Source organism: Hylaeus anthracinus, unplaced genomic scaffold (assembly GCF_026225885.1).
Source record: "Hylaeus anthracinus isolate JK02 unplaced genomic scaffold, UHH_iyHylAnth1.0_haploid 12002, whole genome shotgun sequence".
Taxonomy (NCBI): Eukaryota; Metazoa; Arthropoda; class Insecta; order Hymenoptera; family Colletidae; genus Hylaeus; species Hylaeus anthracinus.
Window position 1 is genome coordinate 5336733 of NW_026534349.1, and position 20377 is coordinate 5357109.

The window sequence follows — 20377 nt, forward strand, 5'->3', positions numbered from 1 at the left end:
CCTTACAGATAAACTGATTTCGAAGCGGTTGATTCGTCGCGTGCACTGTACACAGGCGACACCTGATGCGAAACAAACAGCTGAAAGGGTTCATCCGGGCGTACAGGAGTTTGCAATTATCCTCGCCGCGGGCTGATTGTCGAACGCTAGCGGAAAAAGGAGCTTGGAAGCGTCGAGCGCGCGCCGTGGCTTCCTTTCGTGGACCGAAACGAAGGCTTTGCCCTCTTGGCAGCACGCTGACGGAATCGATCGCATAGCGAGAGGAGATTACCTTTGCTCGAGCTGGTGGCTGTGTCTTGACGACGTGGTCCGGAGGCGAACCGACTCGCATCCTGCGCGAACGAAAAAGGAGAATGACGCGTCGTCCGTGAAAACGTCTCTGGACAAAGAGAATCGCGACCAAGACTCGATTCGGCGCGAAACCGCGATCAGTGGCGCGTTGCATTCTCGAGAGGGTCCAGGACGAGCTTAATTTCTTCGAAGGTATAGCGAAAATGTTGGGAGAAAGTAGGAATCGCATAGAAATTAAACGGAATATTGATAACCCTACGTTAATAGAATTGTTAAGACGAAACGTGTAAAAAATAATTAAAACAAGGATATTAAGATCTAACATTATATTAATAGAATTTCTCGTGTAAAGAAATTTCTTTTACGTATAACGGATTTGAATACTGGTAACGAGTTGTGGGGGATATTGATTACGGGGAGGTTCAATTGAGCCCCTATGGTGTCTTGTTTACTTACGATGCGCCATTGATCGCGATTGACAGAGATGGAGGAAATTTCACCGGAACAATCGGTGATAAATTAAATCGACTTACAGTAATTTGTCGAATTCAATCGATCAGCTCAATTTTCGAGAACAAGTATAAATTCATCCTTTACAATTATAAAAGTAAATAATTTACATTTATATATATCATCGAAACGTCTACATAGAAAATAAATATCAAGAATTATCTGTTATAAGTAACTTGCTTTTACATTTTTCACGGTGGATAAATTCATATAGAAACCTTCATCCAAGTTTATTTTATCTCGCAATCAATTCAATCGTTAGTCGTCCCATCGCGATGTATTTCGTTCCGCGACTCCAATTCTAATATTTACTTAACGATCAGCGAATGAGTTGGTTATTTTTTATTCGTTATTCGAGCCCTCCATCTGGACGAGAAATTTTACCCATCCCTGGTGAGATTGCGAGTACGCGCGGAAGGAAAACAATGGATTAAATGGAAACACAACGGAAAAAAGGAACAATTATATTCTCCCCCCTGGAGGAATGGATGGTAGCGGGAGGAGTGGGCCAATATCGCGCGAAAGCGAGGAGAGTGCGAAAGCTGGACTCGCTTGGTGCGACATCGTCGAAATGAGAGAAAGAAGAGGAAAGATACCGAGGTAGCGATGGGACTGATTCAACTACTTTGTTTATTTGAGTTATTTGCATTACTATCACAAGTGGTAAACAGACCAAGACGGAAACGCGAGTTGTAAAGCGCAGCTGGTATTTATGCGTATACTTAGGCTCCTAAGTGTTCGTACTTTCTATGTTTATCGAAGAAAATTTGTCGAAATTAAATGAAAACTGAGAAATAGGTGAACAAACTCGTTCTTATTTGACTTCTTGTTACGTTGTAATTCAGTTCTATATTCCTCTTTAATCGAACGCTAAACTTTCGGACTACAGCGATACCGAGGGACAAATACCAAGGTGAAAATTGAAAGATGGAATCGACGACGGGAAACAGTACGGGCTGCAAATCGAGTAAGTTACTAATTACAGTTCGACATTCGAACCGATAGTTAAAGCGTTGCCACCGCTACTCGCAATTCCGATAAGTTGCGAGCGCAATTAAACGGGTAGCAGACTCGATGCAACGTATTGGTTGATCCGACAGGCATTTCATTCTCAGCTTTGGGGGTAGTTTTACCCCTCGAGAAGCGGGGATAATAGTCGTCGTGGCTCGAAAAATCTCACGAAACCTGGAGGGTTGGGATCGTATAGATAATCCGTATCAGTCCGATTGCTACCTGAAAGGTCAACGAAACAAGGGCATCGAAGGGCTTCCGTGCTAAGAGTAGCTCGCTATTACGGGCCTCGATCGATGCGTTTTCGGCAGAGATGGGCAGAATTGCGTTCGAATAATCGACGACGAATAGGAAAGTTCGTGCAACGACCCAACAAACAAAACAAGCAAACAAACTGTTATTTGTTCAATGTTCAACAGCTTCGATTTAGATTCCAATCTGCACTTCACGAGTAACGCGTAAACAGTTGTTTACCTTCCATTCGTTATTCGACGGTTTCTTCAGAATTTTGCCCATCTTTGGTTCTCGGGCGAAAAACGTGCATTTAACGCTTCAGCTACCCGTCTATTTAGACAGAGGACAGGTGTTACAAAGAAAAAGTTATTTCTGTACAATGAACAATTACTCTGAATTAGAGCATTTGATTTTTTACGAGAACTTGAATATACACGTGATTAAATTCACGTAACGTCGTGAATGACAATGGAGATCTCACTTTCTCGCTGGTCCGGATATAAATCTGAATGGACATGTAAACTTTGGTGTTTTAAGAACTTCTTTTGAATACTTATGACCAAAATCTTAATCTACGATTATTCGCACCTGTAACCATACCTGTAACCATAAATAGCCATAGATGGCTACTAAATGCGTAGCATTGTATACTTGCGCTGCTCGATACATACAAACCGAAACGAATGTGCAAAAATTAGGATTGATACGAAGATACCGAGACTGAGAAGCTCGTAAATAGGTTCCAGGTAGCTAAAACGTTAAGAAGGTGAGTCAAAGCGTCGCAGTGGCGTGCATCGCGGTGCTGTTTCCCCGAGACGATCCGGGACTCTCGGCTTCGTACCAATGGACTCCATTCTACGGCCGGTTTTTCTCTCACGTCTGCTTTCTCTTTCCGTTCAAGCGTATACCTCGGTACCGTTATCTCCGCGACGATAAAGCTTCGCGAACCTGAACGTTTGCATTCGGCGGCTTCAGTCCCGTTCCATGCGCAACTACGATACGGCCTGAACGCTCGCCCCCCCCCCCCCCCCCCTCCTGACCCCTGACCCCTGTCACCTGCGAACCCTTGCTACCTTCGCGTTAAACAATTCTCGAGAATTTCGTTTGTGTCCCTCGTTTGCTCGTGCATTGCATTCATGGATCAGATACGGGCAAAATTCGATTTCGGAGGGATCGAACAACGAATAAAATCGGCGAGTTTGAAATACGGATCGATTTCGAGGAGGGAACGAGCATGGTTTATTTACTAAAAAGAAAAAATGGACAGGGTGTAGAGGAACGTGTGTATGTAATTCTATCGAATATTGTAGTAAACATTGAAATAAAAGTAAAGCTAGTACGGAGCCAAAGTTTCAGAAGGGATTAATGTTTGTTGGGGTAGGTAAATCGACCGAGGAACGAGTTATAATATCAACGATCAACTTTTACTTTTCTTAAGATCCTAGTTTCCCAAATAACTTTAATTTTGCCGTAATACTGCTTTCACCGATTACCCAGGTATTTATAATAATTTCTCTCGAGCAGATTCATTTCCATTTCTTCAAAGTATTTTCATTGAATATTTATTCGCTATTTAGATAAGAATTTCGTCCATCTCTGGAACGTATAGATTGCCTAAGCACTCGATCCTCGTTGATTCCGTCGAAGGGATACTCATCTGTTGATTCGGGGTTCCACTCCCTCGAAGGTGCACTCCATCGCTGGGATGTCCTTCCTTCGTGGTCCGAGTTGAACCGTTCACTTCACTTCACTTCACTTCCGGTTCGGATCGTCGATTCAAAACGCGACTCTTGTTACCGAGGCGATAGTTCATTTCACTATGAAAAGGCATTCGTGACGACTATTTTTCGGAGAATACCTTTATCCAGAGGTTCCACAAAGCGAGAAGTGCTTCAGTCTGCAGTGACTGGACTGTAAACGAACCGAAGGGTCGAGGATCGAAGCGATGATCGATCGGAGAACGACTTTACGACGTTTCGAGGATGATCGACGAGATTATTGTGAAAGCCTCGAAGGCGATGGGCAAAATTTGATTCCTATATTGAACGAGATTGAATGCTGGGCAAATATGGATTCGTGCAACGCGAGACGACTCGAATTCTAATGTGATCTTTGGTACGAACGAGTAACAATACTCTTCTTCGTGTAGCTCCGTAAGATCGTAGTCTAAATGAAAATAGTTTTTTTTTTTATTTATAATTCACGAGCTCATGGTCTAAGTACTGCTTGAAGTAAACAACACGAGAAAATCACAGAAAAAGAATAAAATAACTGTCGATACTGAATTCAATAAACGAAAGCACTTTCTTTTTATAATTTCACCACCCAATGATCTAAACACCGTATTTTTAAAAAAGATCAAACAAACGACGAGTACCAAATGCTGACAGTAAAATGAAAAGCTCGCAAAAATCATTTCTATTGTCTTTCCAACATCCCCCGACAGTTCTGTGACTCACAATTACACCTGAACACGAATTCTGCTCATCTGCTTCTCTCTTTTACTGGACACTATTATCACCTTGTATTTCGAGAACGATCTTCCAAAGGAAAAAAAAAACAATCGCGAACGCGTTCGACGGTTCGCGAAAGAGCCGCACCGAGGCTCGCCAGCGAAGTAAGTCTGAGGAACCGACGTCTGGGCGATTAAAACGGTGGGAGGAAGGTTCTCCGGGTTCCAGCCGGCGCAGATGGATTCGCGAACCGTACCTAGGGACGCGCGAAACACTACTGCGGCTAGAATTCGCGCAGCTCGTCTCGCACCGTGCAACATGCTTCCTCGAATCCACGTGTAGGGATAACTGGCGGTGGGGGGCTTGACCGTAAACACGATTCGGTGCGATCGCACAATGGCGAATAGATCACCCTTCTACTCGATCTGCCCGACGAAAATTTCGGTATGGAAATTAGGGGAGGGGCTCTGTCGTTATTATGGCGTTTTCGAAAATAATGCAACTCCGAGGAGTTTGCAAGGCTTTCCAAGCTTCCAAGTTTCCAAGCCTTTGCAAGGCTTCGTTAGTTCCATACTGTAGTACGTTATTTGTTATTATTTATTGCGTTACTTTGATTGGTCACTTCCACTTACTTTCGACATGGTTCAAACGCGGTAATACTCGATTCGTTAAACAGTTCTGGTAACAGTTCCAATGAGTGAGAGGAAAATTTGCACGCAGCGGAGTCCCGAAAGCGACATTTCAATATACTTTTTAAAAGAAATTCCCGACGAAGAAAATATAAATGAGTGGTTCCACCATTGCCCAATATCGTGAAATTGGCTCCCTTTTAATATCCCTTTGCATTTCTCCAGAATAAATTCCTGAACTCGACTGTTCCTTCAGCCAACCCAAGATACCCCCTTCTCACCCGACCAAAGCGCGTGAAGCATTTCAATATTTTTTCATTAGAAATTCCCAATGAAAAAAATATAATTAAATAGCTTCACCATTGTCCAACGTTCCCTTTGTATTTCCACGGAATAAATTCCTGAAACGCGACTATTCTTCGAGCCAAACCAGGATAACCTTTCGAGAACTTTTCAGCTGGCCAACGCGCATGAAACAAGATTCCAGGTCTTCCTGTTGCATAAGTTGGAGAACGTGGGCTGCCAGTGGAATAGCGAGCTCGAGATCGTTTAAAATCTCAGGTTCACGGAATATTCAGGAACCGCAGCGATAAGGGCAAGGATATCGTCAAAGGAACGGTCCCCATCAGGCGAGGTATCCGCTCGCTGGAATTTCGATTATTCACGACAGTGTAGGTATACGTAGCCAAAGTATACTTAGAGGTGCACGACCCAGGATCGCAGTGGGAACGACGTCGAATCTCGGACGTCGAAGGGAGCCAACGGAGGATGATGACGCGCGCAGCCGATGAATTCTTTATAAAACCGTGGAATAGTCGGGATAGACCGGAACGTTTGCAGAAAGAACACGGAGCTGAGGACGTGACGTAAATTCGAATGGTTTAAAGAGAACCTTGTTCTCTTTTAACGGTGAGCATGAGCGCGTGTCTCAACATCTAGAACGGCGAGGTGTGAATCGAGGCGGGTACGAGAAGAAGGAAATTGAACTGGGCAGCTGGGCTTCTTCCACCGCGATAAGATTACCAACATGAAACTCAGCGCCGTGAACGTGACGAACTGTTCGAGAAAATGTAAGAAAGTTCCACGAGATACGATACAGCCTTCGGGTGACTTTGATGAAGTTGCAAACGTCGACAAATAGTCGCATCGTTTTCTGGCGAAGACACCTTTCCAATTTCAAACTGTTGCCGTGCGGAAGTACGGAGGATTCATGATCCGGATCGTTGATCAATTTTCGAGTTTCTTCTAAACAAAGGAGGGAAGGTAATATGGTCGTGTTTTGTTTGAAAAAATATTGGGATGTACGGTGTATTCTCCGTGGGAAATACAATTAATATTATCAGTCTAACATTAGACACCTATTTTTCAATGCTCTACCTAGTTCCTAGTAAGCACAGGTATGTTAGGTTTTCACGAAAAACTCGAAACCAGCCAAACGATGGCTTAAACTCCTTTCTCCTCCCACTTTCCCCACCCCTTCAAATTTTCCGTGTGCATCGTATTTCGATATCGACGGAACACCTGACATCGACGCCAAACGCGTACGGAATGCGTAATTACAATCTATTCGTAATTGCAATCGATATCAAATATACGTGGAATTGTCTCGAAATCACCGATACATTACCCGTGTACGCGCCGTGCATTATTTGCAGTTCACCTTGTTAAAATATGCATCGTTCGGAGTTCGTTATTCCCGTGCAGTTTCTCAATCCACCATTGTGTTTATCGGTCGTTTGATAAATGACGAAGAAAACTGCGAGCTCATAAAAATACGAAGGGTCATCGACCTCGATTCGCCAGGACGTTCCCCATCTCCGTCGGACATCGTCGTTTTAATCGAGCGTGTTTGCGGTTCACGGATCATTTTTCACGTTCGCGTTCCGATATTCCGGCGCGTACAAGGCAGTGTGTGGTGGTCATTACACTGGAAGCGATTTCACCCCGACAATTAACTCGAAGTTCGTAAAATAGAGTATAGCAGTGCTTGGACTGGAATTTTTTCAAAAGGTTTTAGACGAGGACTTTCCTGCTGGAGCCATCCGGAGATAGTTACGATGCATTTTGAATTTCTACGTTATCAGTGAAGTAATTGATTAAGAAAGAACTTCCCCGTGATCGCTAATCTCGAAGGGTTAAGAAGTTATTCGTGTTTTCTCTCGAATAATCCTGATAAACAACTCGCCAGGGAGACATTAATAACAACTAGACCGCGGATCTTTGATGCATTTATAGGAAATTTGAATATGCAAGAACCTACGAAATGCAAACAATATGCAAGAATATAAAAAAGATTGAAAGTAAAGTTCATGTTACAATATTTGCCGAATAAAATAAATTTCTATACAGGTTCAATTTCTGTAGGCACGTTCGCGAAGATTTTATTTTGCATAAAGATCCGCAGTCTAACGATAACCATCCCTTACAATATATGTTTATTTCCAGGCACATAAAGCTATTCAAACGAAACGTCATCTATGTTCGCCGCATAGATGTCCCTTCCCCACGCGCGATCAAGATCTCCAACGGCCCACAGCTGTACGGTCCGTTTTTTGCACGGGCAGACTAAACAAACCGCTTGGGTGGTCGCGAGGCGTTGCCGCGGATGATGATGATGAAAACAAGAAACGCGGAACGAAGAGCAGCGTTCCGCAACCGTTTCCGCGGACGCTCGGCGCGCAACTGGCGCCGCCGAATATTCGTCAAAGCCGCGAGCGTGTTCCACGTATTTGCAAGCCCGGCTACCAGCTGCCCGACAGAACCTCCGCCAACGTCCCTCCCAGGTCTCCGCTTCCCCCATCGCCAACTTTATGCACGATAATCGCAATAACGATCTATGTTGCACCTGGAACGTCCTGAGCTCGCTACGGAGGGGAATTTTTAATGTTAGTAATGGAGGAAGGCGTGGATACGGGAAGTTTTGGCTTCTAATCTTCAGGAGTTAGTCCTTTAAGATTGGTTCACGCTTTTAGTCGTCCACCGCTCTACTCGAGCTAGGTTTACGGAGGGTAATCGCAATGAAAATCTTTGTTGTACTTGGAACGTCCTGAGCTCGGTATGAAGGTAAATTGTAATGTTAGTACTGGAGGAAGGCGTTGATATAAGGAGTTTTGTTTTCTAATCTTCGGGGGTAAGTCTTACAGGGTTGGTCGGTGCTTTGGGTATGAGTGCTTTAGGAGCTAGAGCGCGTACGATACAATTATTATTATTATCTAAAGAAGAGAAATAGAATTGTTCAACTTCCTTCGACAATATTCTTTCGTTCTTTCAATTCAAGTGAAATAAAAAGCATGTTTGGCTCTCCTACCAAGGGTCGTCGTTCAAAAGTAAAAGGTGCGTTTGATGTGCTTCGAGGAATTGGCAACGCTCGATCGAGCATCGGCACCAGGTCGAGCTTAACGATAACGGGGCGTTTCGTTTATTAGCTTCGGTAGATACAGCGCCGATGGTAAATTACGCGTTCCGTTGCGGGCTAACGTTCCAGCCGCGTCGTTTCCAATCGGCACCGTTTTCCTTCGACTTTAATGAGAACAGTCTGGCAAACGATCCCTAATTTCATCGTTTAGATCGCGTTAATGATCCGGCTCACGCGAACCGAGCGGATAATCGCGAGTTACACCGTCGACGAGCGATCCTGAGAAAATCGAGAGGCGCGGATCGGAAGGTTCGTCGAGCGAGGAAATCCGTCAGTTATCTCCTCGCCGACATCTGTTGACTTTAGCTTTGGGAATTGTCAGATGGGTTCGTAATTACTCGCGGTTCGCGAAGACGAAGAGGTGTGCGTACTACTAAGTGGGGATTCATGTCTCTTGCGATGCGTTTGTTTTCGACTCTATTCAAGGAGCAGATCATCTGCGTAAAGTAAATGCAGTAAATCGTAGCGTTATTTAAGAATTTTTTTTTCGAAAACAATTCACTCGATGGAAGATCCGTTATGCTGGAGTTTATTGTACACATGTCGAGTAATGGGAAAGTAATTTTTATTTAGATTGTCTTTCGTTAGTCTCGTCATTGAATTCATTGGCTCGGTCAGAATTCAAGAATTTATTTTCAACATTTAAATACATTCAATCCAAAGTGAAGAGTGATTTTACAGTACAAGTATCGAACTCGATACGTAAATTTTTTTGTCGAAATATCAATTACAGTCGACGAGGATTTGTAACGAGGTCTATAGCAGCTCGCCTTATCTGTCGCTAAGGACTCGCCACCCACGCGACTGTCGACCAGTACGCAATATTTATTGGGAACGACGTCGTTACACACGATTGGAGAGGGTGAGTAACGGAACGTGCTCGCAACAATAAAAAGTATCACCAGAGGTTCGCAAATTGATGTCGAAAAGCATACTTCAGCGTTCTCTACATGAATCGATTCTCGGCGCCATCCATCCTGCGAACAGCGCCAAGCTAGAAGAACCTGAAATGTCTTCGATCTACCCGAAAAACCACCGCGGTTGAAAGTGCTTCCGATGGCGGAACTTTGTGGCTGTAAGAATCTCATACGGAATCGATGAAATCCCTCAACCCCCTCCTCGCTCCCCATCACCAATTCTGTGCATTTACCGCGAGTTTTGCACACTTGTAGATTTATGCGGCCATCGGCAATTGCTGCCCACGATTCCTCACCGAGTTTGTAAAGGCCTTGGTAAATGGGACCGTGAGTGCTGTTCGACGTAAATCAAAATAAACGAATAAATTTCGGTACGACCGAGAACAATCGATCCTTTCGTCGCTGCCCTCAACGACGGATTGGTTCTTATTTGACATAGTTTGAAAGATATCCGTTCCCTAGAATTTTTGCTGAACGGCACTTTTTCGTCTCTCGCAGACTTTCGGGAGAAGGGACTGGCACCTAGGATTAATGTCAGTCATATAGGTCTCCGAACATGCAGAATCAAATCCAGGGATTTCGTCAGTTTTCAATATTCCCCGTTATTAATGTCCGCGGATCGGTTAAAGCCATTGGAATGCGGAGGAACCGCGAAGAAAACGCGTGGGTTTGAATATCGAACAGCTTCGGGGTGAAAATAGCCCTCGACTTGACGGGATGAATAAATGATCGGTCGTAATGCGAGCCCACTCGGGTGTGGAAATTATTCAACCGGGCGACGACAGTCGTATCGAATCGTAAGGAGCGTCTCTCAGCGACTCGAATCGTGGACCTGAATGTGGAAATGTATTTAGCGAGTTCATTTTTCGTTGCGAGTTACGGACAAAATTATCCAGAATTCCGGCGACTGCTTCACAAGTTTACTATCGGAATAAAAAATTAATTTCTTGTGGCATCTAGTAACGTTCGATGATAGTCGAAGCTTGGCAGTCTTGAGTGTTTCGAGACTCTTTCAATGCGTAGATTGGAACACGCTCGAGCCTAGCTGTCCGTTGCATTCTGCGAAGTAGAATGGGTCCTCGGGAACAGACACGAAGGAGAGGACGGGAATTCGATTTGTTCGATACCGAAACGCTTAAATTACGAAGAAACCGGAGTCAGGCGAATGGCTGCATTGTTTTGAGAAACTCTGGCTGTCATTGTTCGCGGAAAGAACCGATCGTGAAACGATTTCGAGTGCCGCGTCGACAGGTACCGGCATTAAATTGCAATTTTTGAAAGAAATGGAAATTAAGGGAATAGACATTAAAGATACAGAAATTAAAGAAATAGAACTTGGAGATATAGAAATCAAAGAAGTGAACATCCAAGAAATGAGAATTCGTAGATATAGAAATCGTAGGAATAAAAATTCACGAAATAGAAATTAAAGAAACGAAACAGAGGTACTAACCGCAGCAGCGATAGAATCCTTCCCAGGTGGCTGATCGATGCTCAATGTCGTAACTGAAACGATGATTACTTCACCTCTGCGGTGCGGTTGAACTAGGCCGGGACTGACGAATGAGAACGTCGATATTCGAGTGTCTTCCATTCGTCGTGCCGTGGATTTTTGCTCGATTATACGAACGATTTTCCCCGTTCGGCGACCGTTATCAATCACCCGTCTGTCTCGATATGACAATCCTCTGTCACGTCGAGGAACTCGCGATCTTCGTCGAGGATCGCTACGCGAAGAATCTCGTCTCGAGATCGTTCGTGTTTTCGCGAAACTGTTTAAGGCTCGGCGAAAAGAAAATTGCGAGGGACGCTTTGAAATTCGTGCCCTGACAAAGGTCGACAAATTTCATTCGACGTCACGGGCAGAAATTAGGGGCGACAAATCGACGGAGCAGACACCGAGGGAGACTGGAATTCTCTGTGAAAATATTTTCGCGGAACGAGGAAAGTAAGGTGTCCGAGATTCCTCAGAGACGCTGACGGCCAGTGGTATCCGTGACTGAAAATGGTCTCGTCTACTTACCATGGAATGGGACATAAATAAGTTTTAGTAAGAACAATTTGTCATAGTCCAAAATCGAGAATTTTTTTTCAAGATTTAAATACATGCTTTAATCCAAAACGAAGCATTATTTTACAGCACAAGCGTTGAACTAGATATGTAAATTGTTTTGTTGAAATATATTTAAAAATGGCTATGCGATTATTTGTTTGGTTTATTTCAAATGAGATGTTCTCGAGTACCTGTAGATTTCTTGTATCTTGGCTATTTTAGAATGCATCTTAACGCAACAATCTATAGTTATAGTAAGTTCGATACTTGTAGCGTAAAATTACTCCCATTTCAGATTAAAGCATCCACCGTCCACGCCTGCGAAGGGGGGTAGTTTGAACCTAAATTATCTAGCGACATGTCACCTCCATTAAGGGTAATCCAATCCGACACGTTATCGCGTTTGATTAATCAAATTCGAGATTACGTGCAATCGAAATGTATAATTCCCGTGACTGGAAAGAGAAATGAAAATCCCCTGAAACGAGATGTCCGCTAAAGGGATCGAGCAAATTAGGATCGGTCTAATTAAATGTCTGCGCTTACAAACGGTTCTGGATAACGTTCCGAACAATACCATCGATATCGATAATATATCGTAGACAAAACAATGACATTAATTTGCCACGTCGAATTACGAACACTTCTGGGATTTCATTCCCACACGCTCGATAGAAGTGAAATGAACCGATAAAGAACGAAGACTAATTCGTGTATCGTCTATAATTAAAATAGTAACATTAATCCCACATTTGTTTTTTCTGTACGATAAAAACCGGAAAAACAGAGGGAGAACAGAATCGCCTGCCCTTTTTCCGTTGAATATCCATGAATTAATTCGTTCTTTGTTCGCGAATGCCAGTAAAATGCGAATGACCAGGAAACGGATGCACAGTCGTATTAATTAATAGAGTACGTCACGCAATTAATATCACATCGTGTACATCCTCCCCTCTATATCACAAACGCATTTGCTGATGAAAAATAAGGGCGGATTCGCGTGCACGCGTCGGAGTGCAAACACGCCACTTGTATCATTTAATTGGGTAACGTAACGGTGAATATTTTATCATCGATGAGAGAAAACGTGGCGGGAAATTGTGGAATTTGAGAAGGATTCAATTTGCCCGAAAATGCTCCATCCGTCCAGATTGTGAAGATTGATTGTTTTCGTATACAAAAAGTAATATTCATATTATTCGGGATCTCTAAAGTATTTCTACCATGCTATAGATATTAAATAAATTTCGAAATGACCTCGAAACTGGCGTTCAAAATAAAAACGAAACAAAAATAAAAGGTGTTTACACCTCCTTGGATTCTACCTTCCAACAAAAACACAGTATTCCCACATATCCTACGTCCACAAATGGACTTAAACATTATGTTTAAACGTTATGTTATCAACATCGAGTTTACGAGTAAATTCAAATTTATTTAGCAAGGGGACTGCTTAATTCGGGGCAAAGTTCGTCGGAAAAGGGGGTCGTTCCGGGTGTGGGAGTCGGTGTTCCACGCTTCATGGTTCGTACACCACTCGCTAAATGAAATTTGTCAAGCAAGGAGAGTGCATTACGTCGATGAGGCCGGCCCTAGCACACCCGAAGCACTCCAGATTTTAGAAAACATCGTAAACTGTCTCTCCTTCCTCCATTCCCGTTGTTTTTAGTTTTAATCCACTCGGGTACCTGTTTCGACAGCGAGACAGAGCTGCCGCAAGCTCGGTTTCAGGTCGAGCAGAAATATTATACAGCAAACGAGCGGCAATGATGATAACAGAGGGGATGGTTATTCAACTTTTTCACGGATAGAACTGTTTCCAAGTTTTTCTTCGCGGAATGTCTCGCGGCGAAAAGTCCGGGGAAAATTCTTATAATCACCGGGAGCCGCGCTGAATTCTCGTAATGTGTACCTCGTCCAGTCGCGGCTCGAAAAATGTTATTCCAGAGGAAAAATAACAAGTACCGGACCCGGACTAAGTGCTGGTGTCTTGGAAGTAAGAAAAAAGGAGTAGGGGGGATACATAGTTTGTTCAAGGAAAATGGATAGAAAGGACCGGAGGGAGGACGAAGGAAAGTTTTGGAGAATATCTTCTTGTAGGGTGTAAGGTACTTGTTGTTAGATGTTTAGGTGTAAAGATGGATGCTTATTTATGGATGCAAAATTAATAAAGAGGCTACCATTGGGGTAGGCTTTGAAAAATCTTAAGGAAAGTTTTGGAATATAAGTTATAATATATTATATAAGTTTTGCCTTATAGAGTCTGAGGTAACGTTTAAATTAAAGATGAATGCAAAATGAATAAAGAAGCCGTTGGTGTAGGCTTCGAAAAATCCAAAGGAAATTCTTCTATTCCGTCTAAAATAAAATTTTGCATTGGCGTAGGCTCTGAGAAATTTCAATTCTCTCGTTCCATCTAAAGTACCTATGATTAGATGTTTATGTGTGGACGACAAACTTATTTATCAATAGGGCGACGGTGTTTCGGTTCACCGACGACTAACGCCATCTGCTCAGCGTCCAGGAAGGCGGATAGTACCGGCGACGCCCGGCGTCGTCGTCGTCGGTTCGTTTCAACCACGATGACGACACAACGTGCTACCGGAAGGGAGGCATTGAGCGCATCAACGCTTCCGGGCGTGCACGCTGTTCTGCAGTTTCCTGTCCGTTATGCGCACCCACTTGTAGAGCGGAAAAAGCAAGGCTCGATATACACGGTGGGCCACGAATTACTGGCACAGAGTGTAACAGAGACATGAAGAATTAAATAGCAATAAAAGATTTCTCTATGCTCTCAACTTGACAAAAACGAGCGACAAAACGCCACGAACTTTTTCGAATACCCAATACATATTTTTAAATAGAAAGCAGAATATTGTATCATTGTTTCATCCTTTGTATCTCTGTTACTTCCTGCGTGTGCCAATAATTATCCGACTGTATAATTGGATGCCAAGACAGATATACAGGATAATGTAGTAGAATCATAGTTTTACAAGCGTAAATACGACTAATCGATCTACCGACACGCTTACGAGTTGTACGAGTGAATTAAGTTGCTCTCAGACTACGAGCCAGACGCCAATCGACACACCTGATTCCCATAAGTAGACGCTGGGATTAAAAAGCCTATAAATAGAGTCAAGGGGCAGACAAAGTGTTAATTTCACACCTACGTCGAAGAAGACACGAATTCCATTAGGTAAATCAGTGACGCACGAACAGGTTTGGGGATCTGGTCCACGACGAGAAAGAGATGATCGCCGTCTCGGAGAGCTGGTCATTCGTTTATTTACTTACCCGCTACACCTGCGGACGCGAGAGGATTCACCCTGTCTTGACTCACCTGAAACACGAAAGGAACGTTGTCATCGCACGGGTAGTAACAAATGAAACGTGCTTGTCGCCGGGTGAGGACAAATTGTGCGATCCAAATGAATCGAGATCGAAAAGTCGGACGAGGGTTTCGCGAAGACGCCATTACGCGATCGAGGCACACAGGGAGAGAAAAAAAAATGGCAGGATAAAAATGATCAGACGTGTTTCTCAGGAAATATCAAGATCCAAGAGACGAGAGGCCGAGGATGCGACCCTGACACGCTTCTGGATCTCATCTAGCCAGGTGCGCGTCGACTAGCATGTTTGATGCGACCGCGAGTCCTGTTTAAATATTTCGCGAAGGATTCAAAAGTTTTAGGTCGTTTTGGTAGTTGCCACGAAGGCAGTGGGCGTGTATAAAGCCTTGGAAAATTTGAATAATACGATAGAAAATAAATGTGGTTTAGTTTTAACAGACTCAATGTTAAACTTCATAGAAAACATTTGTAGTAATTAGAAAAATACATTTCATAGGTAGTCTAATATTTTTATAACTGAAAAACTTACACAAGTATATAATCGTATAATATAAGTGAGTCGTATGTTTGACGGAGCGAATGTCAGTCCTCGTGTCAGTGAACGACATTTTAGGTACACAACAATTAAACAAAAAATTCATTTATCCTTATTCTCGATTCATCTTCCTCTCGAGATACATAAAATCAAGTTTTTCATTGGATATTTCGTCAGAAAACGGAACATGGTCTAATCTTGCCCAAGCAGAAGCCAGAGAACCCCCGAAAGGTAATTCCATTTGGCCGGAGGTAAAAACCTAGAAGACTTCCCAGCGACGCCAACGCGTTTGCGTTTGCATCCGATCGAGCGACGATCGATCGTCGGCTAAAAAGCTTCCACGAGTCCGTACATCATCGTTCAAAGCGGAAAGTTACGAGGCACAGCGGGATGATGAATGTCGTCTCGCGTTAATCTCTTCCTCTCGCAGAGGAGAAATACATCTGACGGAACGGGACGTGGCAAATTGTCCTCAAAGAGCCATCATTGGACACGTTTCAGGCATGCCAGACGTGTGCACGAGGAGGGAATGAATTCCTTTCTCAAAGATAAAATGAAATTCGTGCGATGGAGGATTCGAACCGACCTGTAACGCATGTGAACATACGTGGACACACGTGTGAACACGTCCGATAATTCTGTTTAGGTGATCTTTAAAAATTGCAGGTGAAAATTCAGCCAAACATTCGCGACGCTGTGACGGCACGGTGATTAAGAATCGCTGCCCTAATCAGAGACAATGGACCGACTGCTGGTTACGCGGACGCGTTACCATTTCCCTTCGCCTAACAGACGACGCCAGTCGCAATTAATCATTCCTCGCGCGGCACACGCTGTCCGTTTCATTTCAGAGGCTAACGACACCTCTCCAATGAAGATTTATGAACACCATCTTCTGTCTCCAAGTCTCTCCTCGAGGGACAACCTTTCCGCGGAGGATCTCTTCTCTTGGAAATATTTTTAATCAAATGGAGACCAGAATACGTCGTCGTACGTAATGAAAAACAAGTTTTTTTTTTTTTTTTTTTGTGGTTAAAGCATTCCTGGCGGAAAGCTCTCCAGACAAGAGGCGCTCCAACGCGTCGTTTGTTGCGGGTAAAACAGGCTCGGAATATTTCTCACACCTCGTTCCAACAACTGAATAACACCCACTTGGCACTAACAATACCGTTTCCGATAGCTACCGTCAGACAGGCGCTCGAGAGGAGGCCAAGGTGTTCGGCGTGAAATCGTCGACAATGCCCCGTCAGAAATAAATGGGAATCGGCAAAGACAACGTTCCCGTAATCAAAAGGCGGGAAAACTCTCGGTTTTCATGCGTTTCTATAGACGTGCCGGGACCGTCGGACGGAACTAGGGCGCTTCGGATTCATCGACGTTCGCGAAACGCGAGCCTAGGGATCGCGTTTCCCTCCGGGGTGCGATAGATCGACGTGGAAACACCGGGCGAACCTTAATTTCCGCCGTTTCCTTGCTAATTATCGCGAGCTTTCCTCTGGCAAACGGGATGACTGATTTTATCGGGCCTCCGTGTATGCAGGTATTCCTGGTATTGATTTTCGAGAGGAAACTTCATTCGAGTACGATGTTTCTGTGACATAATAATTGGAAATTTCAAAAATACTCTTCCAATACTCTGACAATAAATACACGATTTTTGAACCATTCTTTTGTCATTCACAAAATAAGGAAAGTCAATTGGGTCTGTCTTTGGCAATAAATACGCGATTTTCGAAGTTGTTTTTGCCATTCACAAAATAAGGAAAGTCGTCTGAGTCAGGAGTCCCGACGAACGCGTGACTGTTTCAAGTCGTCAAGAGTCTACAGTGCCCAATTACGAATCGAACGCTAAATTCGTCTAAAAATTCAAGATTTTTAATTCATCTATAACTCGATATCGACAGCCAGTAGTTTGAATTTCACTCCACCGCAGACCCCGTGTACCGTTTCCCAACGGTTCGCCTCGCAGAGTTCTGCACGCCACGTTGATTAATATTGTCATCGAGCACGTTCGAATGAAACGAAACAACTCGCGGTTCTGTTATCGACAGCCGAGCACGTTCGTTATCGAGCTGGATATTATCGGATAATAACGATGGTTAATATCCGGTTGGTCGAGGGTACAAAAGTAGAGTGAAATAATTACGCAGGAGGCATGCGAAACGATACTATGTTCGTTCGTCGATGCTTTGTTTTCCAAATTCCTCAAGTCTCATTCGTGATTGTTAATCACGTCCAGAGGGTTAATCATTGGATTTTTGTGCGCAAGAACGCAAACTTTTCAACTGTGTAAATGATTGAATACAACGACACGGAATTGATATACCTAACATATTTATAATTTGTATACCTAACCAAAATATTCATTTTATCATTTCATCGTATATATTTGACGTAAAAGGCCAACATGCAACGAAGAAGGGAATAATACTCGGCTCCATGGGTCGTCATTCTCGTTTCGCTTCTCGATTAAGCCACGCGCTCCGCATCCCGTTGTTTCCCTCGAAAACCAGGGAACTGAAAATATAATGCCCCGCATAAAAACTGTATCTCCGGGGAGGCTTTCTTTTTGCAGGAAGACGGGGAGAACTGGAGCGTTGCGCGGTACCGAAGTGGCCGAGGTTTTAATTGCTCGAAACACCGACCCAGCGAACACAAAACTAGCACGCAAACAATTTTCTTTGATTCGAGCGCCGGGAAAATGCTGGTTGTTCGCGTCGTGCCGCGGAGAAAACCGATTCCGCGATGAAACGGTGGACACCGCGGACGGCTACGGACGGTTCATGCCTCGATCGAAAAGCTACTTCCGCGGTTGCGAAGGAAAACCTTGGCAAGTTTTCGTTTGCCACTCCACTTTCAGCTTGAGTCATCTTTGGAAACTGCAGGGCTCGGAGACGAGTAAAAGTAGAATTATTTGAAGTTAATAAATGGAAGGCAAAAACGGGCAGAAGAAAATGTTGGAAAATGCTGAGGCAAAACAGTCGTGGAAAACGAAATAAAGGGAGAACTTCGGTGGGTATATTCGAGAGGGTAGTTATTGGAAATGGGTAAATAAATGTTTCTCTCGTATTATTTAATAAACTAGACTATTATATTCAATCTATATCAAGGAAGTTACGTCTGTACCGCACGAAATCTTTCAAAGATCTAAATTGACTGAAAGAAAAATCCAGTCACAGGGATCCGACCGAGATTAGTTGTCCGACAAAGGGACCATTCGTTAACGAACGTGCTCACGGAACCAAAGGATGTTTATATAAACACAGTAGTTGTCGTAAAAATGAAGAATATTTTTTTGATGAAATATCTCTATTCCGTCTCATAGAGAGGGAGGGAAGGGAGTAATTTGCCCTTCAGCGTGAGTCTCCTATTCGAGGCGGTCGAAGCACAAGCGTCGATTAGCTAAATCAGCGGGTAATCGAGCATCCGTTATCAACGACGTATTAATCAACGATACTAATCGACTGTTCGTCGACCATTATACCCTCTATTGACGAGATTAATCGCGTTGGGATCAGTTTCTCGTTAGCGATACGTTTACGTATCCGCACGACATTACCTAATGCACGTGGATTAATAACGACGCCACGTATAACAGACCAGGCCCGGCTCTGCTCGTCTAACTTTCTCATATCCGAATATTCAAAGTGAAACGGTTCAAATATTCGGTAAACGTAAATGTTGCCGTACGATATTTTGTGAAACTTTTTTATGAGATTTTTCGTAGATATTTTCCATAACCTGGAGCCTGACTCGTTCTAGATTATTTACGCCGTTACCAGGGCAACCGACGAGGTCGAGCCGATTCTAAGGTTTCTCGACACTGGGTCGAGATCCTCTAGGTCGGCCTTTACGGTAAATCCTGCCACGAAGAGTACACAGAGGCGCGAAGAAGCCATGGAATATTATAAATACCGCATCTGATATTAATTCGGAGCATAACCCTTTCAGGAGTTGAAACTTTTAACCAGAACTCTGTCTTTCGATGCAACTGTGTGTTACAAAAAAGAAGAATACGACACTATTGTGTCAATATCTTGCCTTTCAGCCTTCTGGCAATATTATCTTCATACCTAAATACGTTTCATCGTTTTAATCTAGCTTGTCATTTAGTAATTACCTTCCCTATCTTTGTTTATCTATTTAATCGATAACAATGACTAGCTAATCAACAAATACTTTCCTCACCTGAAACGTGAATCATTGCTTGAATTTATCTATAGGACACAACCGTCTTGACACAAAGGGTACGTTTTGCTCGGACTAACGTCGTTCCTGCGTTCAAAAACAGCGAAGAAAGTAAAAAGGGAACGAGAAGGGTCGACGCGAGGCCGTAAACGCGAAACGTAGAGACAGGGCCGATAATGCGAACATATAATGGCGCCCTCGGCTCTTCCTAGTCGGATAAGGGCCTAAGTGACCGCGACCAGCACGACTTATCGTGAATTATTATACGCGCCTTGACCCGACGCTGCATTTTTAGCCCCCCGTAACAATCTTCCTGTCCGTCGATGTCTACTTTTTATCTTAAAAATTGTATGGAAACAGCGAAAAATTGGAATTTTTGCTGAAACAAGAAATGCTAAGTGGAAATAATGACACATTATTAGAATATTAGAAAAATTCACACTCTGCTGTAATGCTGTTTTACTGTATTCTAAACATTTCGATCGATCTACCGAAAACATTGTCATCGAACGTTAAAGCGATATTGTTGCCAAGGCGTGGACGATAATTTCGCGATAACGACGCGGTTTACCCGCAGCGCGCGCTTTTGCCGCGGAAACTAGGCATTTCCGAAGCCGTTAATAACGAAAAAGATTACTTGGCAGCGGCGATCGCTCGAGTACGGAGCCCTATAGTCGATAATTACGGTATTTAGTAGCCATCGATGAAACGAAACTCGACGTAATTCCGATCCTTCGGCCCTGTAATAAACTTAAAACGTTGCTTTTGCGTGCACCTCCGCCCGC

At 43.6% G+C, this 20377-nt stretch overlaps 1 protein-coding gene across 2 annotated transcripts in view; it reads right to left on the reverse strand.

Annotated features, from left to right (window-relative positions):
- LOC128891998 (uncharacterized) overlaps positions 1-20377 on the reverse strand; it is a 74439-nt gene that overhangs the window by 12896 nt on the left and 41166 nt on the right. The window contains exon 1 of one of the 2 annotated variants that reach the window (XM_054152025.1): positions 272-1834. The exons of the other annotated variant lie outside the window; for it this stretch is intronic. The gene's annotated coding sequence lies outside the window, so the exon portion shown is untranslated. Of the gene's footprint in view, positions 1-271; positions 1835-20377 lie in introns of those variants that run through there. 2 annotated transcript variants of the gene reach the window in all.